The sequence below is a fragment of the Cervus elaphus genome, chromosome 22, assembly GCF_910594005.1.
Source record: "Cervus elaphus chromosome 22, mCerEla1.1, whole genome shotgun sequence".
Lineage (NCBI taxonomy): Eukaryota > Metazoa > Chordata > Mammalia > Artiodactyla > Cervidae > Cervus > Cervus elaphus.
This window is the reverse complement of record NC_057836.1, coordinates 56,527,138-56,550,000: the sequence shown is the minus strand read 5'-3', so window position 1 is coordinate 56,550,000 and position 22,863 is coordinate 56,527,138. Positions and strand designations below refer to the sequence as shown.

General features: G+C 40.0%; 1 protein-coding gene across 9 annotated transcripts in view; it reads right to left on the bottom strand.

The window, feature by feature from the left end:
- Positions 1 to 22,863, bottom strand: part of LOC122680657 (HIV Tat-specific factor 1-like) — a 326,826-nt gene that overhangs the window by 39,756 nt on the left and 264,207 nt on the right. Inside the window, exon 1 of one of the 9 annotated variants that reach the window (XM_043882267.1) lies at positions 4,303 to 4,321. The exons of the other annotated variants lie outside the window; for them this stretch is intronic. The gene's annotated coding sequence lies outside the window, so the exon portion shown is untranslated. Of the gene's footprint in view, positions 1 to 4,302; positions 4,322 to 22,863 lie in introns of those variants that run through there. 9 annotated transcript variants of the gene reach the window in all.

Below are 22,863 nucleotides of genomic sequence, written 5' to 3'. Positions count from 1 at the left end.
ACATCTAGGATTCGACAAGCTGCCTGGGTCCCAGGGCTGACACACTTGGAATAAACTGTGGGCTTATTCCAGGGCTGCATCTTTCCCCTAACACTTCTGTAATGGCCCAGTTCGTGTAACCTAGACTGGCTACTAATCCAGGCATGTCTGAGACTGAATACCACCAGCTTCCCCTCCCATCCTGGTCCCCACGAGACAGGCTGCGGTTACAGCAGTCCAAGCTGGCACTCATGGACGCCATGCTTTCGGGACTTGCCTCAGGGCATCCTCCACCAAATCTCCTCCAGAAAACACAGGGATACCTGGGCATAGTCAGAATATAATTTGAAGAGTTTTCATTATATGTTGATACATTCTCAGATTGGACTTCTGTTTTCTGCCAAGATGAAGAACAACTAGTGTCATGAACATGAACAAGTAGATCTCCCCTGACTCTCTCCATCAGTCCTGTCCTTTTGGACAGTGACCTCCAACCATTTTCACACCAGGTACCAGATTCATGGAACACAATCTTTCCACAGATCAGGGGCAGGGAGGGAGATGGTTTGGGGATGATTCAAGCATTTTACACTAATAAGTGTAAAATTATAAATTATAATTTTAAAGTATAATTTTAAAGTATTTATAATTTATAAATTATAAAGTACACTTTATTTCAATTATTATTATTACATTAGTTCCATATCAGATCATCAGGCATTGGATCTTGGAGGCTAGGGACCTCTGCTTTTGGCGATATCATCCAGTGTTGCATCCATCACCTTTGCAACCCATCTTTGCCTTCATACTCCAGCCCCAACTTGTCTCTCTAACCCTACCTTCCACTTCTCTTTCCCACGTGCTCAGCAATCCCACCACATTGGTCTACTTGACCACTCCTCCTACAAAACCATATCCAGTCACTCCTCCAAGTCTTTTCTTAAGTTGTCATCTCTGGCTAGATAACCTACCCTTTGGAATCCCAGTAAAACTTTACTTTTTATCTTTTTAGAATCACACAAAGCTGCTCCCCTCCATCTTCAAACTGTCCCAGCTTTCGTCCTTACCCAGCACCTGAGACGTGTCATGATGCTGGCTGGTGGCTGGAGTGGCTGGTTGGTCAGTGACGTGCAGATCTGTTTCCTTTGCATCTCTGTGATGCTTAGAGTCAATGAGCTGGGTTTTTATCCATCTTCATATACACTGTGCTCATAATACCACAGGCACTAAAGAAATTCTTGTTGAATGGAATTTATCCTCAAAATGAGCCTGCACAGGATATGTAGAAATAGGTGACCACAAATTTTGTCAAGTCATATACAAACATAATTAGAGCCAGATGAGGGAAAACTAAACTTGCTTCTATTCTGTATGTCTCCCATCCAAAAACTGGCTACTGTTTATCAATCAATTATCATCCATAGAGATTAGCCAGTGTGGGCGCTCCAGAGAAATAGAACCAAGAGCGTTGTTGTTGTTGCTCGGTCACTAAGTCGTGTCCAGCTCTCTGTGACCACAGGGACTGCAGCACACCAGACTCCTCAGTCCTTCATTGTCTCCTGGAATTTGCTCAAATTAAAGAGATTTGTTTTAAAGAATTGACTCATGCAGTGATGGAGGCTGAAAAGCCCCACGATCTGAAGACCCAGAAACACAAGTGGTGTAGTTCCAGTCTGAGTCCAAAGGCCTGATAACTGGAGAACTAATGGTATAAATTCCAGTCCAAGCCTGGAGGCCTGAGAACGAGGAGCGTCCATCGTGTAAGTCACAGTCCAAAGGCTGGAGAAGACCAGCGTCCAGCTCAAGCTGTCAGAGAGAGGGAGAGTGAATTCCCCTTTCCTCCACTTTCTTGTTCTATTCAGGTTCTCAACAGATGGGAGGAGACCCACCTGGGGAAGGCATCTCCCTTACTTACTTCCCCAGCACAAATGCCAATCTGATCCAGAAACATCCTCACAGGCACACGCAGTAATATTTGTGTCAAATACCTGTGCACCTATGACTGAGTCAAGTTGTGCATACATACTCAGTCGCTCAATCATGTCCAACTCTTTGTGACCCCATGGACTGTAGCCTGCCAGGCTCCTCTGTTCATGGGATTTCTCAGGCAAGAATACTGGAGTGGGTTGCCAGCTCCATCTCCAGGGGATCTTCCTAACCCAAGGATCAAACCCATATCTGCATTGGCAGGTGGCTTCTTTATCACTGTGCCTCATAGAATTAATCATCGGAGCAAGTGTAATCCTTACCAACAACCCTACAAGATGTGTACTATTATTTCTGCTCCATTTTACAGATTACGGACTGAAGAATCAGCGAGGGGAAGTCACTGAGCCTAAGCCACACAGCTAGTTAGCGGCCCAGCTAGTGAGGGACTCCAACCCAAGTCGGGGCAGCTCCACAGTCTGCGGCTCTGCCGTCCCCTCTCCTAACTCAGCACAAAAAGGCTGCCCCTGCTGCCTCACTTCACAAAGCAGTCCAAAGGAAGAATTAGGAAAGCAGCTAAGAGGGCTTGCTACTTTCCATGGTATCTACTTCTCAGGGTAGTGTGGACAGAACCCAACCAACATAGATAAATGTTGAATGGATGCTGTTGCTAGAGAAAGGCCATCATGGAGGTTCATACATGGCCCCCTGGACCCCAGGAGAAGAGGCCTCTATACTTACGCCGGACATCTTCCCTCGTGTTCTCTCTTCTGCCTTCCTGACCCGTCCTCCACACCCTCCTGAGTTGGCTCCACTACTCTCATTCTGCTCTCGTTACCATGAAATTGTTCCTCCCCCCTTTCATATTTCAACATTTACACAGTCAGTCCCCAGAGTCTCTGCCTTCTCAAAAACTGTCAAACTCATCTGAGATACAAAATTGAAACAATAAACCAAAATGAGGATGCAACTCAATAGTGAAAACTCCACATGTGACAACACTCAGAAATGCAAAATCAGTTCCCAAGTCTGCTATCATTGAGGATTCTATGACTAAAGGTTTTTGCCTTAATTCTAAATTTGGTACTGGCCTCAGCACACACTAAAATGGGCAGGGACTTTCTGCAAACGATCTCTCTTGGAAGCCAAAGAAGTAACTGATGTTAATCTCAACATGGGAGCTTCAAAGTCATCAACAGAGTTGGAACAAGACTAAGTTCCAAGTAATAAAAGTGAGAGATGAATGCCAAAGTCTTTTGGTGCAATCTCTATCAGTCTTGACCACTGAGAGGTGAAGGATTATTCTATTTTTTTAACTGACTGCCTTTTCAGAGTACATAAACTATTACCTACTTCTTTATTTGGCCTCATCAGGTCTTCGTTGCGGCATGCAGGATCTTTGATGCACCATGTGGGGTCTCACAACGCAGCGCACAGGGCCTGTCTAATTGTGGCATGCAGGCTCTCTAAATGTGGCATGCGTGCTCCTGAGCACTAAGGCTCAGTAGCTGTGGCGAGTAGGTTTAGTTACCCTGCAGCATGTGAGATTGTATTTCCCTGACCAGGGATCAAACCCACACCCCCGGCATTGCAAGGAAAACTCTTAAACACTGGACCCTCAGGGAAGTCCTGGGAATACATAGAATTCAAACACCCATTCAAAAAGCACTTCAATATGAGTGAGAAAGGGTCAAAAGCTAAAGAAAGTGGGCTCACGATTCAAATGATCAGGCATTTCCTTGACCGAAAAGTTTCGTGAAGAAGAGATGGGTCATAATCACATAGACTGTAAAAGCGAGTAGCTCAGGGGGTCTTGAAAGAATTTCCTCAACCCAAAAAGGTTCTCTAGCCATAGGCCCCAGGGTAGACACTCAATATATGTTTGCTGAATGAACAAATGAACTTATGGGAAAAAATTAAATATATTTCAATTTTATAAATTAGATTTAAATTTTTAAATGTTTAAATTTTAATATAAATTATAAATTGTATTGTGTATAAAATAATCAGTTACTATAGTAACATTTTTCAAAATCTTCCAACAGTTTATTAAGCATTCATACATACCTAGACAGAAGGAACATTAGGATGACAACTGAATATGTTCTTCAAGTTCTGCTCAACAAAAGGGCTCTGAGAACTCACTGTGTCCCCAGGGGCCACACACAAGACCAAGGGGGATGCAGAAGCAAAGTGGAGGTGGTCCACTTCGGCCGCTGGGGTTGCCGTCTAGTGGGCGATGGTGCCTCCAGCAGAAGTGGCAGCAGTCCACCCTGGGTGGCCAGTGAACAGCCCCGCCTCATTACCCCTCACAGGGCCTTGTATTTCACCAGTGAAGATTCATGCCTCCAGATCTTGAAGGTTAGCTGAGTTTCTTAATAAAGGTTAAGTGAGTACCTTGGGGTGGGTACCTTCTTAAGCCATCATCACCTGCGACTGGGCCCGAGCGTCGGATCACAGCCAGCAGAGAGCATGCTGGGTAGAAGACAGAAGAGCAGGAGGGTTTCAGGATGAAGACACAGACAGGACGCACCTGAGGGCACCACTGATTTACTTTATTTGCAGTGTCCTCAGTCTTCCCTTTCCTTAACCACTCGAGGCTGGCACAGAAAAGTCATACAAAACTACACCCCTCCAGTGAAATGCCTTTTCCATTCCTTATCGCTGGGTTTCTAGGCTCCACACCCTGCATTTTATATTCCAAGCCAGTTCCAATAATAACAGGCCATGCTCCCCGGATGCTTAATCTGTGCCAGCTAGTATCCTAAGAGCTATACAAGAATTATCTCATTTAAGTCTCACAACCATGCTACCCTTATTGTACAGCTAAGAAAACGGAGGGTCAGAGAAGTTAAGTAACTTGTTAAAATCACCTAGCTTCATAGAGCAAAGCCAGGATTTTAATTTAAGTCCAACTCCAGACCCAAAGTTCTTAATCTCATTACTACAATGCCTCATAACTTAGGCTGAAATTACTACAACAGCTCTATTAGACAGACTTACGAAGCAATGGTCGCATTCTAACCTAGATTCAAGGTCCAGTTCCTCTGAGGAACCATGAACCTTAGTGTTCTTATCTGTAAAAAGAGAGTTAAGAAAATCTCCTGTGAGATCAAATGAGGACTCGATGAGCTCACAAAGAAAGTGTTTGGCCAGAGTATTTCGTAAATAGCAGCTATAAGGCACAGACTTCCTGCCTGTGCTTCTTTGCTCTAGTAATGTTCCTGCTGGCTTCTAGGGGTTGCTCAAGCCTCCACTCGCTGCCCCTCCTGCCATGGAGTTGTCAGGGCTGTCAGCCTGACTGCACTCAAATCTCCCAGCTATAAATACACACATGCATACATATGCATGTTACTTTCGATATACATGTGTGTGCACATCTGCATACATATGTATACTTACATATGTGTGTATATATAAATACATGTCCAAGGGCAGGGCCTGGACATGTGTTCTAGAGTCATCCAAGTCACTAACATACAGCAGGGTTAAAAGCCACAGCAAGGACGTCCTTGGTGGTCAGGTGGTTAAGAATACACCCGCCAATGCAGGGCAAGCGGGTTCCATCCCTGGTTAGGGAACTAAGATCCCACACGTGAGTACCCTGCCGAGTCACTTACTGCAATTATGTCTGACTCTGCCGCCCTATGGACCGTAACCCACCAGGCTCCTCAGTGCATGGAATTCTCCAGGCAAGGATACTGGAGTGGGCTGCCATTCCCTCCTCCAGGAGACCTTCCCACTCAGGGATCGAACCCGCATCTCTTACGTCTCCTACACTGGCAGGTGGGTTCTTTGCCACCAGCACCACCTGGGAAGACCCACATACCGTGGGGCAACTAAGCCCGCATGCCGCGACTACGGAAGCCCATGTGCCCAGAGAAGCTGCCCCAACGAGAAGCCCACCCACTGCAACAAAGTATAGCCCCCGCTCTCCGCAGCTAGACAGAGCCTGAGTGCGGCAACGAAGATCCAGCGAGCCAAAAATGAATGTAAAAAGCCACTGCTAGAAAGGGCTAATGACATTTTGGAGTTGAAGCAACAAGGAAATGGATGTTACTGAGCAAGAAGTTTAAAAGTTAACTAGAAATTGAAAATTCTAGTGTCCAAGTGGCAAGCGTCCCAGTTCAGAATCTGTTCTTCAGCTCTCCATTGTAGACTCTCCCTCTCTATAGGAGCCATCTCTTGGCTTATCTGTAAAAATTCTAGCCATACTTGGGCCCTGGACCCTGAGCTTGACTCTGACCGCAAGTACTACCCTTCTAGACTCCCTGACATGAGGCCCTGATGACTACTGAAACATGACCCTGACCTTGGTGCTATCTTCAGCGAAGCTTGGTTAGAGGTTGAAGCAGTCCTCAGATACCATGACCTCCCCACCACAAAGACCTTCCAGCATCAGCCCTAAGCAGGCAGGACAGGTGTCCCACTTCTGTCCACCCCACAAGCATGACAAAGACCAGATCTATCTTGTTTCAAGTAAAGTCCCTTTAAGTCCTAGGCTGAGACAAGACTCTTAGAACCAGGATCTCTTTCCCCAAAAGCAAAAATAAACATATATTCGGCTTTGTTGATGACTGTTGCAGGCTGATCACACACAATTCAAACTTCTGTCCTTGTCCACCCTGAGTGCAGCTGATAAGGCCGTTCGGCTGCCCCAGTGGGCCTGCAGTCTTTATAACACAGGATTCAAATACTCCCTCCCCTACTGCCTCTCCAGATTTTCAGTTCCTCATTCATTATTCTCCCAAATTATAAAAAACCATAGAGAAAAGTTTGCTCACTACCCACCCTGCTCTCAATTAGGGATCTAAGCAGTTAATAAATTATCTGGTTAAGAGCCTCACTTTTTTTCATAAGAGGTGAAATATTCCCTCTACCCATTACTCACATACTTGTCACTCAAAGGGGACTGAGCACATATTCACCAGATTTGGCAACATTTCACTCTGAGACTGAAAACAAACATGATAAATTTCTCCCCCAAAGAAAATGTTGGTGATATGTATAGGCCACCGAAAATGAGAATGTTACGACTTTAGTGCTGGGATAATATATGGTAGTAATTATATTAACAAGGGAAATTACATCCCTTTTCAGCAATTTCAGCTCATACCACCCACATGAATAGTGGGCAGAAGCAAAAATGCTGAAATGGCGCTAGTCATATAGAGGGAGCAATATTTGCTGAATTTAGAATCTGCTTTAATCACTTTTTTAATCTATTGAGCTCCTACTATGTGCCAAGCACCATGTGAGCACAGTGGAGAATGAATGCGATGTAGCCTGTGATCTTAAGATGCTCACTGAGTAATAAAGGATTTTAGCTATGTACATAAATCACTGTAATGCCAGGGAGGAAGTGAGAGATGACAAGAGGGTACAGATAGAGTTCTGCAGGGTTTGAAAAAAGGAAGCTATCACTTCTAGATAAAGCACTGATGAAGACCTGGCTTGCCCAGAAAGCAACCAGACACCCAGGAGGTGAGGAGTAAGCAGCAGCCCACAGTTTCCAGCATTGAGATAAACTGCAGCCAATTGACCCTGGAAATTCTGCCACTGACCTGGCCCCAGAAAATATTCACCAGCAGCCTCCATAACTGGATAACCATGGAAGCAAACCCCATATCCCATGGCTCCAGAAATCCTTCTAAAAACTCTTCTGCCAAGAACTTATAAATGTGTGGATTAATGAAATATAAATAGGGATTAAAAGCATGAGTAAAACTCTGTAATTCATTTTGAAATTTTATTGGAATCAAATTTGAGATACTCATTCTGTTTATCTCTACCAATCTGATTAGCTTTTGTTTCCTTTCTCCCATATACAAGAAGGTATAGAGGATTCGAAGAGAAATAACACACAACCAGACCCTGAGGTGTCTTGGAATCTCATATGCGAGAGGAACACTTACAAAATAATTGTAAAAATGATCTGCTGTTTCATCAACTTGAGCTGGTGGAAAAAATAATTTTGAAACAGACAGACTTACGTTGAATTCCTAGTTTGTAGCCTACCAGCTCTGTGACCTAAAAAAGAATTATTGACTCTTTCTCTAGGTTAACATTCATTTATCTGTAACTGTTCAAATCACAGGGCTGTGCTGAGGATTAAATAATACAATATTGTGAAAACATTTTGTCTAATGCCTACAAACATCTAATGAATCTGTAGAATAACATGCATCAGAAAGCTTCTGTGTGTCAGAAGGCTTTTTCTTTTTAATGTTTAAAGAAAAGAATCTTAATTACTATGGTGTACACCTGAAACTTGCAAGCTGCAATTCATGGGGTCGCAAAGAGTCAGACATGACTGAGCGACTGAACTGAACTGAACTGAACACCTGAAACTAACAGAATATTGTAAAGCCATTATATGCCAATAAACTTTTTTAATTAAAAATAAATAAGTGAAAAAAAAAAACTAAAATAATCTTCAAAGAAAGAGCTCATTTTGAAGTTGGAGGGAACAGGAGGAAGCGGAGCACCAAAGAATTGATGCTTTTGAACTGTGGTGTTGGAGAAGACTCTTGAGAGTCCCTTGGACTGAAAGAAGATCCAGCCAGTCCATCCTAAAGGAAATCAACCCTGAATATTCACTGGAAGGACTGATGCTGAAACTGAAACTCCAATACTTTGGCCACCTCATGCAAAGAGTTGACTCACTGGAAAAGACCCTGATGCTGGGAGGGGTTGGGGGCAGAAGGAGAAGGGGACGACAGAGGATAAGATGGTTGGATGGCATAACCAACATGATGGACGTGAGTCTAGGTGGACTCCGGGAGTTGGTGATGGACAGAGAGGCCTGGCGTGCTGCAGTTCATGGGGTCACAAACAGTCGGACACGACTGAGTGACTGAACTGAACTGAAGAATTTTGTATATGAAAACACTTGACTTACAGAGTCACTCTAGACAAATCAGTACTTTAACACACATAACCTCCAAAACACCAACCTATGTAATCAAAACTCCATTGGTGCCCAAGACAAAGGACATACACATGGCAGAGGAGGACAGTTCTTCCAGATCATAGAAAAAGGAGAGCTGTGAAAAGTCAGCATAATATTTATACCATAATTTTTTTTAATTCAGATAAAAATTTTCCTATGAATATTAAAGCAAAAAATGCCGTAATATATTGGGAAACAGAATACAGAAGCATAATAAAGGAATAAAATAACACATTTCAGTGGAGTTTACCCTAGAATTGCAAAGAATTATAGGATTAAATACCAGGAAATTTATAAATACCAGTATTTATAAAATTACTTAAAGTAAGGATAAAAATTAAAATTTAAGGAAATAGTAAAATCACTTAAAGGACAAAAAGAGAAATACATTGCAATTTCCACAGGTACTAAAGTCATCTAATGAAATTTAATATCTATTACTAAGTTTTAAATAAAAAATGATAGTGTGAATAGACACTTCATTAACAAGGCAAATATATAAATATATGCAGCAACCTAAAAGTTATCACAATTAATGGGGAAATACTAGAAGATTCCCATTAAAGTCTAGAACAAGTTCACTTGTGTCACTAATACTTCATATTACCCTGGAGCATCTAGGTAGTTAATAAAATTTGGTACCTGAAAAAAAGAGAGAAAATCATATAAGGAGAAAGTAAAAGCATTATGACTCATAATTTTTAAAAGGGATGATAGCCTAGAAACTCAATAAAATCAACTGAGAAACTAATTTCTTAGTATTGGTAACAAAAAGAATTGAATAATGAATTAACTCAAAAAAAGTAATATGTGGAAAGAAATAATCTTCATGTATACATGTAACAATTAGAAGAAATAAAAGACCCTAATTTACATGAGTACCAAAAAATGTAAAATACATATGAATAAATTTAACAAGAAAAGTGCAGAAGTTATACAAAACAATTTTAAAGTGCTTTAATATCATTGCAAAGAAATAGAGGAAAACAACAGAATGGGAAAGACTAGAGATCTCTTCACGAAAATTAGAGATACCAAGGGAACATTTCATGCAAAGATGAGCTCAATAAAGTGGAGAAATGGTATGGACCTAACAGAATCAGAAGATATTAAGAAGAGGTAGCAAGAATACACAGAAGAACTATAAAAAAAGATCTTCACAGCCCAGATAATCATGATAGTGTGATCACTCACCTAGAGCCAGACATCCTGGAATGCAAAGTCAAGTGGGCCTTAGGAAGGATCACTAAAAACAATGCTAGTGGAAGTGATGGAATTCCAGTTGAGCTATTTCAAATCCTAAAAGGTGATGCTGTGAAAGTGCTGCACTCAATATACCAGCAAATTTGGAAAACTCAGTAGTGGACACAGTACTGGAAAAGGTCAGTCTTCATTCCAATCCCAAAGAAAGGCAATGCCAAAGAATGCTCAAGCTATCGCACAGTTGCACTCATCTCACACACTAGTAAAGTAATGCTCAAAATTCTCCAAGCCAGGCTTCAATAGTACGTGACCTGTGAACTTCCAGATGTTCAAGCTGGTTTTAGAGAAGGCAGAGGAACCAGAGATCAAATTGCCAACATCCGCTGGATCATCAAAAAAGCAAGAGAGCTCCAGAAAAACATCTATTTCTGCTTTATTGACTATGCCAAAGCCTTTGACTGTGTGGATCACAATAAACTGTGGAAAATTCTGAAAGAGATGGGAATACCAGACCATCTGACCTGCCTCTCGAGAAACCTGTATGCAGGTCAGGAAGCAACTGTTAGAACTGGACATGGAACAACAGGCTGGTTCCAAATAGGAAAAGGAGTACGTCAAGGCTGTATATTGTCACCCTGCTTATTTAACATATATGCAGAGAACATCATGAGAAACGCTGGGCTGGAGGAAGCACAAGTTGCAATCAAGATTGCCGGGAGAAATATCAATAACCTCAGATATGCAGATGACACCACCCTTATGGCAGAAAGTGAAGAGGAACTAAAAAGCCTCTTGATGAAAGAGAAAGAGGAGAGTGAAAAAGTTGGTTTAAAGCTCAACATTCAGAAACCTAAGATCATGGCATCCGGTCCCATCACTTCATTGCAAATAGATAGAAAAACAATGGAAACAATGACAGACTTTATTTTTTTGGACTACAAAATCACTGCAGATGGTGACTGCAGCCATGAAATTAAAAGACGCTTACTCCTTGGAAGAAAAGTTATGACCAACCTTGATAGAATATTAAAAAGCAGAGGCATTACTTTGTCAACAAAGGTCTGTCTAGTCAAGGCTATGGTTTTCCCAGCAATCATGTATGGATGTGAGAGTTGGACTATAAAGAAAGCTGAGCGCCAAAGAACTCATGCTTTTGAACTGTGGTATTGGAGAGGACTTTTCAGAGTCCCTTGGAGTGCAAGGAGATCCAGCCTGTCAATCCTAAAGGAAATCAGTCCTGAATATTCACTAGAAGGACTGATGCTGAAGCTGAAACTCCAATACTTTGGCTACCTGATGCAAAGAGCTGACTCATTTGAAAAGACCCTGACACTGGGAAAGATTGAAGGAGCAAGGAGAAGGGGATGACAGAGGATGAGATGATTGGATGGCATCACGGAGTCAATGGGCATGAGCTTGAGTAAACTCCCGGAGTTGGTGATGGACAGGGAGGCCTAGCATGCTGCAGTCCATGGGGTCACAAAGAGTTGGACACAACCGAGTGACAGAACAAACTCCCACAAAAAATTATTTAAGCTAATGGAAAGACATTCCACATTTTTGCAGAAAGTTTTATCATCTTAAAGCTGTAAGTTTTCGTTAGTTTAACCATTTGCACAAATCCAAAGTCTACCAAGGGGATTACTTTTGGAACTAGTAGTTCTAGTCCATAAACCAGTAGTTCTAGTCCATAAAAGGAAAAAAAAAAACCAAGAATAGTACAGAAGTTTGGTGGAAAAAATTTATAACATGAGATTGTCATTGTTTTTGTTTAGTCACTCAATCATGCCCAGCTCTTTGCAAATGGACTATAGCCCACCAGGCTCCTTTGTCCATGGAATTTCCCAAGCAAGAATCCAGAGTGGGCTGCCATTTCCTTCTCCAGGGGATCTTCCCAACCAAAGGATTGAACCCACATCTCCTGCGTTAGCAGGCATATTCTTTACCACTGAGTCACCAGGGAAGCCCAATATGAGATTAGCCCTACAAAATATTAAAATGCAGAATAAAGTTAAAATAATTAAATAATATGATACAAGTCATAATATGAATATGCAAACAGATAAAATAAAACAGTCTAGAAGCCCCTTAAAAAGACTCAAATATATATTTAAATTTAAATACACTGAAGATAATATTTCAAATTGGATAGTTCAAATGTTACTTTAAAGATAAAATATTGTTATATTATTGGAACACCAGACTATCCATTGGAGAAAAATATTGACTACTTGCCTCACAATATCCATAAAAATAAATTCCAAATAGATCAAAGATTTAAAGGTGAAAATAAAACCTTAAAAAATAAAGAAGACATGAGGAGTATTTATTTTTTTATTTTCAAGTGGGAAAGGCCTTTAAAGTAATATTTTTTTAAATCCCAGTGGTCATAAATAAATTATTAATAAATTTCACTACATAAGAATGTCTTAAATCTCTGTATATAATAGCAGAAAAACAAAGCAAAAAGAAAAATAAAAATCCTGGGGAAAACGTTGCAATTCGGCAATATCTGTCAAAAATTAAAATGCCTACTGTCTGTCAGAAATTAAAATGCCTACTATACCCTTTGATAAAATTGATTTCCAAGGAATTCATCCTGCAGACTCTATAAATAAAATATATTCAGAGATAGTCCCTTCAGTATGAAATATTTGACATGGTCAAAAAAAGGCCCCTTTTGATGGTTTGAGAAGGTTCTATTTATCACACCCACACAATGGATTTATTAAAGAGTATGGGAACACATTTGTCACACAGCATCTGGCACTTAGCCCAGGATAATGCAAATTGTACCTCTAAACATCTGTTCACATTCTTAATGCCATTCAGTTCCCAAGAAAAAGCTCCACATTTTTTGCCCTATGTCTTCAAATGAAAGGTGACTCTATCCAAATATACTAGAAATTTGTGGGCTGTGCCATTGCCAGTATCAGAAATGACCACTGCCTTGGGGAATAGGAATGGTAGAGGCTACAGAAGCATTTCCTAAGGGCAAAGACTAATAACTTAAATGTTCCTCTCAGATGGCAAGAATGCAATCGTTGTTGCCGTGTCCAACTCTTCGAGACCCCACTGACTGAATGACACCAGGCTTCCCTGTCCTTCACAATCTCCCAGAGCTTGCTCAAACTTATGTCCACAGAGTCAGTGAGGCCATCCAACCATCTCATCCTCTGTCGTCCCCTTCTCCTCCTGCCTTCAGTCTTTCCCAGCATCAGGGTTTTTCTAATGAGTCAGCTCTTCGAATCAGGTGGCCAAAGTATTGGAGCTTCAGCTTCAGCATCAGTCCTTCCAATGAATATTCAGGGTTGATTTCCTTTAGGATTGACTGGTTTGATCTTCCTGCAGTCCAAGGGACTCTCAAGAGTCTTCTCCAACACCACAGTTCAAAAGCATCAACTCTTCGGCAGTCAGCCTTCTTTATGGTTCAGCTCTCACGTCCATACATGACTACTGGAAAAACCATAGCCTTGACTATATGGACCTTGGTCAGCAAAGTAATGTCTCTGCTTCTTAATTCATTCTCTAGATTTGCCATAACTTTTCTTCCATGGAGCAAGCATCTTTTAATTCCATGGCTGCAGTCACCATCTGCAGTGATTTTGGAGCCCAAGAAAATAAAATTAGTCACTATTTCCATTGTTTCCCCATCTATTTGACATGAAGTAATGGGATCAGATGCCATGATCTTCGTTTTTTTTAAATGCTGAGTTTTTAGCCAGCTTTTTCACTCTCCTCTTTCACTTTCATCAAGAGGCTCTTTAGTTCCTCTTTCTGCCGTAAGGATGGTATTGTCTGCATATCTGAGGTTATTGATATTTCTCCTGGTAATCTTGATTCCAGCTTGTATTTCATCTAGTCCAGCATTTCGCATGATGTACTCTGTATATAAGTTAAATAAGCAGGGTGACAATAAACATCCTTGATGTACTCCTCTCCCAATTTGGAACCAGTCGACTGTTCCATGTCCGGTTCTAACTGTTGCTTCTTGATCTGCATACAGGTTTCTCAGGAGGCAGGTAAGGTGGTCTGGTATTCCCATCTCTTTAAGAATTTTCCACAGTTTGTTGTGATCAACACAGTCAAAGGCTTTAGGGTAGTCAAGAAGCAGAAGCTTTTCTAGAATACTCTTGCTTTTTCTGTGATCCAACAGTTTGACCCCCGGTTCCTCTGCCTTTTCTTAATCCAGCTTGAACATCTGGAAGTTCTCAGCTCACATACTGTTAAAGCCTAGCTTGGAGGGTTTTGAGCATGACCTCGCTAGCATGTGCATCACATGAGTGGAATTGTGTGGTAGTTTAAGCATTCTTGGTATTGCCCTTTTTATGGGATTGGAATGAATACTGACATTTTCCAGTCCTGTGGCCACTGCTAAGTTTTCCAAATTGCTGGCATATTGAGTGCAGCACTTTCACAGCATCATCTTTTAGTATTTGAAATAGCTCAGCTGGTATTCCATCACCTCCACTAGCTTTGTTAGTAGTGACGTTACCTAAGGACCACTTGAATTTGGACTCGAGGATGTCTGGCTCTAGGTGAGTGATCACACCATCGTGGTTATCTGGGTCATTAAGATCTTTTTGTATAGTTCTTCTGTGTATTCTTGCGAACTCTTCTGCATATCTTCTGTGTCAGTTAGGTCCATACCATTTCTGTCCATTATTGTGCCCATCTTTGCATGAAATGTTCCCTTGATATCTCATTTTCTTGAAGACATCTCTAGTCTTTCTTATCTCTCCTTGCTATTCTTTGGAACACTGAATTCAGATGGATATATCTTTCCTTTTCTCCTTTGCCTTTTGCTTCTCTTCTCAGCTTAGTAAGGCCTCCTCAGACAACCATTTTGCCTTTTTGGATCTTTTTCTCGGGGATGATTTTGATCACTGCCTCCTGTACAATATTATGAACCTCCCTCCATAGTTCTTCAGGCACTCTATGAGATCTAATCCTTTGACTATATTTGTCACTTCCGCTGTATAATCATAAGGGATCTGATTTGGGTAGATTCCTGCATCTTTTTTACAATGAAGCTGATCATACATTTTCTTGCTTCCTGTGCTTTGTTTTATTTTAATGTTTGAACTGTGATTCCACTTCCGGTGTCCACAGAAGTTGCTAACAGTAATTGGTTGAGGAATGTTACCCAGTGTAAACAACTAATAATTCTTCTAATCATGGAATGATACAGATTCCTTACAACTTGGCCCCTCGATGGACTTTGAACACCAGAACCAAAAAAGCTTTAAATGAGTTTTAATTTAAATTAAAATACTTTACTAACACAAAATCATCATTTGATTAATTACATTTATAATTAAAATATTAAATGAGATCAATTAATTTCAAAAAATAAATATACAATAAATTTATCTATATTCAAGTTTTTATTTTTGACATTCAGTCATCAAATTTTCCTTTTGCCTTTGCATTCAGTGGTTATTTTAAAAGAAAGCTTTTCAAAGACATAAAAATTAATATTTTATACTTGTATCAATTTATATTTGTATTAGATTTATACTTTTATGCAAACACATTTAAATTTTGTACTCTTTGAATTACATGTTCAATACCAATATTATTATTGATAATTTTGATTAAAATATCTTAAGTAATTTTGCTAAAATGAAAGAAGAAAATAAATTATATAGAGTACATAGATAATGAATCATATTTTTTATTTTTATTATCAATCCAAATATCAGTGTATCACCAGAATACTGTGACATCTGCAATAATTCCAGTTTTTATATTTTGCCAAGTTTCAGTTATATAAGAAATATAACTTTATTCACGTTTTTCTATTTCATGTTATTCATCAAAGTAATAGGGATAGAATATATTTTAGTTAATAGCTTGTGATTTATAACTTTTAAATATTTAGACACATTGTGTGGAGGTTCCATCTGAATTAATTCCCTGAGCTCCACAAATGTTATGAGAGGGGCCATATGCAATATTACATATAATAGGAAAAACTTAAGAAATTCTAAACACTCATTAACATGACACTTGCTGAATATTTTATTTCATATGTATAATATTTAAAGGACATATTAAGTGTTTGTATGTGGGTGGAATAAATATTTCACTAATTATCCTTTTGTATACATTGGATTTTGAACTATATACATGTTCCCTTAATTTGGAGGGAGAATGGAATCTAATGACCAAAAAATCTTAACATCCCAGTTCTGATACTATCATCTCAGGAGCAAATACCATCAGATTCTCATAACCATCACTTCTCCCATGCAGTGTCCTAAAACTGGAATTCCCGGTGGGCACGCGTGCATTGTAACAGAGCACTGCCTTGCATACGTCCGGTTCTTTACAGTTAACCACATGCTATCACATGCACAGTGTGGCTCATTCCAGGGACACAGAGAAAATGTCATCATCCCTAACTTACAGATTCAAAACCTGCCCAAGTTCAAACAGTGCAGAATGGGGTTCACTTTCCACAGCCCACACAGCTGTTATAAAAACAGATTCATGTCGATTTTTTGTACTGCTCTGGAAAGACAGCTCTATTCTGTGGAATAGACAGCAGGTTCACTTCTTTAAGTGGTTGGCATCCTTTACAAATACAGCATCCTCTAAAGCTGAGTTTGTGGCCAGTTCCAAACACACTTTATGAAGCGAAAGAGGAACTATATTTTCTCTCCCTTATTGTTTATTTTTACGGTGCACTGTCTTTAGTAATAAATTTTGTTACACAATTGTGGCAAAGTGTAATAGGTTTGCCTGAAAATCCTTCTCTTAGGTGATGAAACTTTCCAAAAAGAATTCTCCTTTCCACGTTTTGTTTTTCCTCTTTAATCGAATTCCCTATGACTTTTACTGAAAACATTTCACCTTTTTAAAAATGACATTATCACATTTTTCTTAATTTCATCATCTTCTCAACTCCTGCATCCTTTATGCATCGTGCTTTTGTATCCTTTTATTTTCAAGTTCTTTTCATGTTTCCCCCTTTTGTTTTATTTCCATGGGAGCTTTCATTGTCATCCCTGTGTTTTTGTCTAGGCTTCTACACTGAGGCCTGGCCCAACAGTGAGGAAATGAACAGGGAAATAGCTGTGCTGCAGTGGTAAAGGCAGACAGGTGCAAAGGACGGGCAGAAACAAAAAGGACAGAGAAAGACTGGATGAAGACCTGATTATTTTTTCAGCCTTCAGGGTATAATATCTTTGAAGGTGAAAAATAATGACATTTACACAGGCATCTAAATAAAAAATGTGACTTGCAGAACACAGAATTGCAGAGAAAACAGTTTCCTTTATTTAGAAGCTTGTTTCCATGTCCAATAGGCTGAGTCAAATTTACTTTGAAGACATGAGCGAGAATATTACCCTGCAAAGCTAAGGCTGACAAATGAACTCAGTCTGTCTTGAAACCAACTCACTAGTAAGTGAAATTCAGAATTCCGCTTGAAGTTTCTTAATGTTGATTTAGACGAAGCAAGCCATGCTCCTTAATGTCTAAAAGCAAGATATCAATTTAATAAATCAGTAAGAATGGCCACAGTATGATTCTCGTGCAGAAAGATTAACAATCAATATTAGAAATTTTGACAAATTGTTGTTCCTATCTTTTTTTTTTTTTTTTTTAGTTCTACCACTTTATTGCTACCAACCCATCTCCCTCCACCCTCGCGCACACATGCTCAGTCATGTAACCCCATGGACTGCAGCCCGCCAGGCTCCTCTGTCCATGGACTTTTCCAGGCAAGAATACTGGAGTATTCTGCCATTTCCTTCTCCCCTATCTCTACTTAATAGACATTTTTGTGTTTCAGATTGAGCTGTTTATGTATCCTCTATTCTTGGAGCTCATTCTGGCTTGATTTCTCTTTCACCTGCCTAGCTTCCCACCAGTATCGCCTAACTCTTTAGTCCATCTATAATTCTACCCCTACTACCCTATAACCCATGGAGCATCTACAGATCAAAACTGAGCAATTAAAATAAGAGGCAGATCCCTGCTAAAAGGGAATATGTGTATTTCATAAAGTTTTTATTGCCTTTGCAATGAACTAAACTAAATCTGAAAATTTCATCTCACAAAAACATTAAAAGTGATGCATGTGATGCATGTGTCTGTGCATGTGAGGCTATGACTGGATGCATATATGTGTGTATTCCTAAATATGTCTTGTATGCAAGTGTGTGTATGTGTATCTGTGAGTTTGCCATAAAGAGGCAACAAGGAGGAAAATCAGTAAATCAGACCATTTTTTATTTACTTGGCATTAAATGACTGGTTACTTATAAATATGTATGATTAATTTTTTGCTTTAAAAAATGAAAATCTGGATGTTAAACATATATGGAAAATGTGAATGACTTTGCCTTTGCCTTAAACTCTTTTTTTCATTTACTCCTTTTCCTTTCCTTATCTGCTAGCTTTCACCCTCATTTTGCTTTTTCTATCTGGTGTTTCCTAGTTCTGTTCAGTTTAATTTATCCAAATGTCATACCCAATAAGTTACTGAATTTCCACTCCATTCCTGCTGAATTATTGTATTACTTTTAAATAACTTGCATCTGCTCCTGATTCTTCCATCTGCTTCTCTTCCTTCTTACTTTCTCATCAGGATGCCTGGCTCAAAGTTAAGGACATTGGCCAGACACCCTTTATTTTCTGTTTTTTAACCACTGACACAAAGTTCATTATCCTTTCAGACTCAACCTGAAAAAGCCAGCCACAGGCAAAATTTGTAAAGTAGGTCAGATATGTGAATGTTGCCGTGCATACCTTTCATACTTTCTCGTTCATGTACCTGCAAGAGGTACCACACAATTCTGGTTTTTTCCCTTTCATTCCCCTCCTTCAAAAAGTACACATCCAGGTCTGCATTACCTCACTTCTAGGAGAAATGCAGTAGGAAAATCCATCAAAATATTACACATAGACAATAAAAATTTCATTGTTCATCTTCTATGGAATGAGTTTCAAGATGTTTGTTTCTATGTTCTGTCATAATTGCAGGCATGTGAGGCAGCCCCAGAAAAGAAACCAGCTGTAACTGATCTTCAGCACTTGTAAGCAAAATTGACTGCTCTCTTAAACTCAAGAATTTGATGGCATTTTAGGAAAAGAAAGGAAATTAACATTTCCCACATTTTTACTTTGAGCCAGACACAAGCTAAACTGCATGTTCATTTTAATCAATGAAAAGACAGAATACTGGCCCAAAATGAAAAGACCGTATGGCTATAAGAAGTGCAGACGCCAGGTATAAGTGAGCAGCAAAAACCCAATGCTCTGTCCACACATGCTGCTGGCTTGAACCCAGAGTTGTGGACCAATAGCATTCCTCTGTTTTAGGTTCCAATCATCCATCAAACCTCAGTAGCTTTTATGCATCAAGACAAAGCTGGAAGTGAGAAACAGCTTGGGGTGGATGGTAAACTGTTTTAAGGGCACAAAGTCTGCAGCAGGGATGTGTCCTAAGAAGGATCATCTGGGACACAATTTTGAAAGCGTTGTAGTACAGACTACAGAACTCAGGCTTGGGGTGCCTTTAAAGGTTCTAAGCAAGAGAATGAGATGGGGCAGAGTTGAGTTCTGGATTCATCATCCTAGAACAGGATATAAACAGGCTTCGAGACACACTCCACGGAGGGTGACTAGTTGGGAAGCTACATGGCTGTTACCCCAGCAAGAGATGAAAGTCAGCTTAAATAAGGCAAAAGAAGATGCAACGGGACCTATATTTTAGGAGGTAAATCAGTAGGACTTAGTGATCATTTGGATACAAAATGTAAAAGAAAAAAAAAGGAATCAAAGATGTCCATTTTCCCTTTGTATTTGTTCCCAAGTGCCACAGTCTTTTTCTAAATCAAAGGAAAGTGAAAGTTGCATCCGACTCTTTGCAACCCCATGGACTATACAGTCTGTGGAATTCTCCAGGCCAGAATACTGGAATGGGTAGCCTTTCTCTTCTCCAGGGATCTTCCCAACCCAGGGATCGAACCCAGGTCTCCCACATTGCAGGCGGATTCTATACCAGCTGAGCCACAAGGGAAGCCCAAGAATACTGGAGTGGGCAGCCTATCCCTTCTCCAGGGGATCTTCCTGACCCAGGGATTGAACCAGCGTCTCCTGCATTGCAGGTGGATTCTTTACCAGCTGAGCTATGAGGGAAGCACTATTGTGATAAACAGGGCTGCCTTAGGACAGATTCCTAAACTGAATTTATGAATGCTTAAGGCTGACAAAATTATACCTAACCTGACCAGTGACACATTCGGCAGGTATAGTTTATGACCATAATATATAACATCCACACAATTAAAGAATAATTTACCCTTAAGAAAGGGCTAGAATTCTCTTTTCTGGAAAATCATCTTTTCCTACCTCAAGAGGTGTCTTCACAGAGACAGTCTTTATAATTCTTGGTTATGTTTACAGCAATTTGATTTTAGAAATCATCCTAAAGACAGATATTTCTATAGTAAACATTCCCAGCTGCCGTCTTTGGAAGGAGTAATTTGATTAGTGGCACTGTGTTGAATTGCATTATAACTGATTTCTGCACATAATGTCTACTGCCTACATAAAGAAAAATAAATAAATCATAAACTAATGTCTAGGTGATCTGCTTGGCACAAAAGTGATGGCAGGATGGGGTTAACAAGTGTTTGTGGAGAGATAACAGGGAATGATGAACTCTCTCAAGTTTTGATGTTTATTAAAGAGTTTATTGAAATCTCAAAGAGCAGTAACAAATGATCTAATAAAGCAAATAAGATTAAGCAGTGCCAGTAAACAAATTTATAATAAAACTCCAGAAGAGTAGACATAAACAATTTTTATTTTTTTAATTCTTGCAAGTGTCATATTAATATTTCCAAATCTTATAAAGAGTTTTGGAATTAGGACCCTGTTTGAAAATGGACATAACCATTCAAATCATGATTCATGTAATTTATTAATTCATTTAATGGGCTATATAGCCACATTAGCAAACTTTTTAAAGGAAGATAACTTTTCCTGGCATGAGATTAGGGGAAAACCACTGAACATTGATCAGCAAATAAATGGTATATGCTGCAGAGTTTTATTGGAAAATGAAAAACAGTAAACAAGCTTGAGTTGAAGAAACGAGGAAGGCTTCCTGAAGGAAGAAAGGCTTGCTTAAGGAGGTTACTAGATATCAGATGTTTCTAGCAGCCTTCTTCCTTGCCCATCTTTCTAAAAGGAGAAAAGGGGTTCAGAGTAAATATAGACAGATGGGCTGTGGATATCCTCCAGAGATTCACGTATCTAATACAGCGTGGGAAAAGTACAATTAACTATTTTGGCCAAAACAAGTTCCTAGGTAACAAAGTGACCAGCCTGAACAAGCTAAATGGACAAGAACCAGGTACATCTCAGCAGCAAAGGTGTAGACCCATGTCCCCACAGAACAACAGACCTCTCCATGGATTCTCCCATGCACAGATAAAATTAGAGACCAAATACGCTCTAAATGCCCTGGAGTTGTGTGAAGTCCCTCGGAAGCTAGGCAGTGACATGATATTCACTGATGCTGAGTGTGTGCCGCCCCGGCAGAGCAGGAGCTGGGCACGCTAAGTTGAGACAAACAAAAATAAGGGTCTTATTTCTTGCCCACCTAAATACTGGACTTGGGGTTGCACCTGCTACATACGGGAGAATGCTTTAAATCTCCTGGGCAGATACAGACAGGTGAGTAGAAAGAAAGAAGAGAAGGTAAAAGCATCCTGGTAAACCCACTGAAGTGTTGTGAAGTAATTAGCCTCCAACTAATAAAAAAATTAAAAAAAATAAATAAATAAAAAAAAAAAAAAAAAGAAATTAGGGAAATTTCTCAGGAAGGTTCCCAGAGGGGCAGAATCACTGAGTTTTAAAGACGGGTTCCTGAACCTCTTTCTGGATAAGGAAGTGTATTATGGACTGGATGTTTATGTCCCCCCCACCCAATTCACATATGGAAAGTATAACCACCAACAATAGAATACTAGATAGTATTGGAAGGTGGAACCTTTATGAGGTGATTAGGTCTAGATGAGGTCATGAGGGTAAAACCCTGATGATGAGATGGTGGCTCAGTGCTAAAGAATCCGCCTGCAATGCAGGAGTCTTGCAGGAGACGCGGGTTCTACCCCTGGGTCAGGAAGATCCCCTGGAGTAGGAAATGGTAACCCACTCCAGTGTTCTTGCCTGGGAAATCCCATGGACAGAGGAGCCTGGTGGACTACAGACCATGGGGTCACAAAAATGTCGGACACAGCTTAGCAACTAAATGCCAGCAAAGAAGAAGAAAAGACTAGAGTTCTCTCTCTCTCCGCGCCCCCCGCCTGACTCTCTCTCTTTCCCCACCACATGAGGATACATCAAAAAGGCAGCCACCTATCAACCAGGAAAAGGATCTTCACCAAGAACCGGACCCTGTTGGCACCCTGATCTCTGACTGTCACACAGCCTGCAGAACTACAAGAAATAAATGTCCGCTGTTTAAACCTCCCAGTCTACAGTATTCTGTTACAGTACCCCAGAATGATGACAACAAAGGGCAATTCCAAAAGTTGCATATGGATCTTGCAATTGGTGAAGATAAAAACTTAGGCTGGAGTTCTTCACTATCCAAAGACTGAGCTTTGAGTTTTTATCTCTGGGCTTCCTAACACTCAAAAAAATGAGAAATATGAGTTAATTACATGATTCACATCTTTTAAGAAAAGTTACATGTGCCAATTCTTTAAGACACCAACAAAAATTTAATGAAATAAATTTTTTGCCTTTATTCCATGGATACTGCTCAACATAAGATA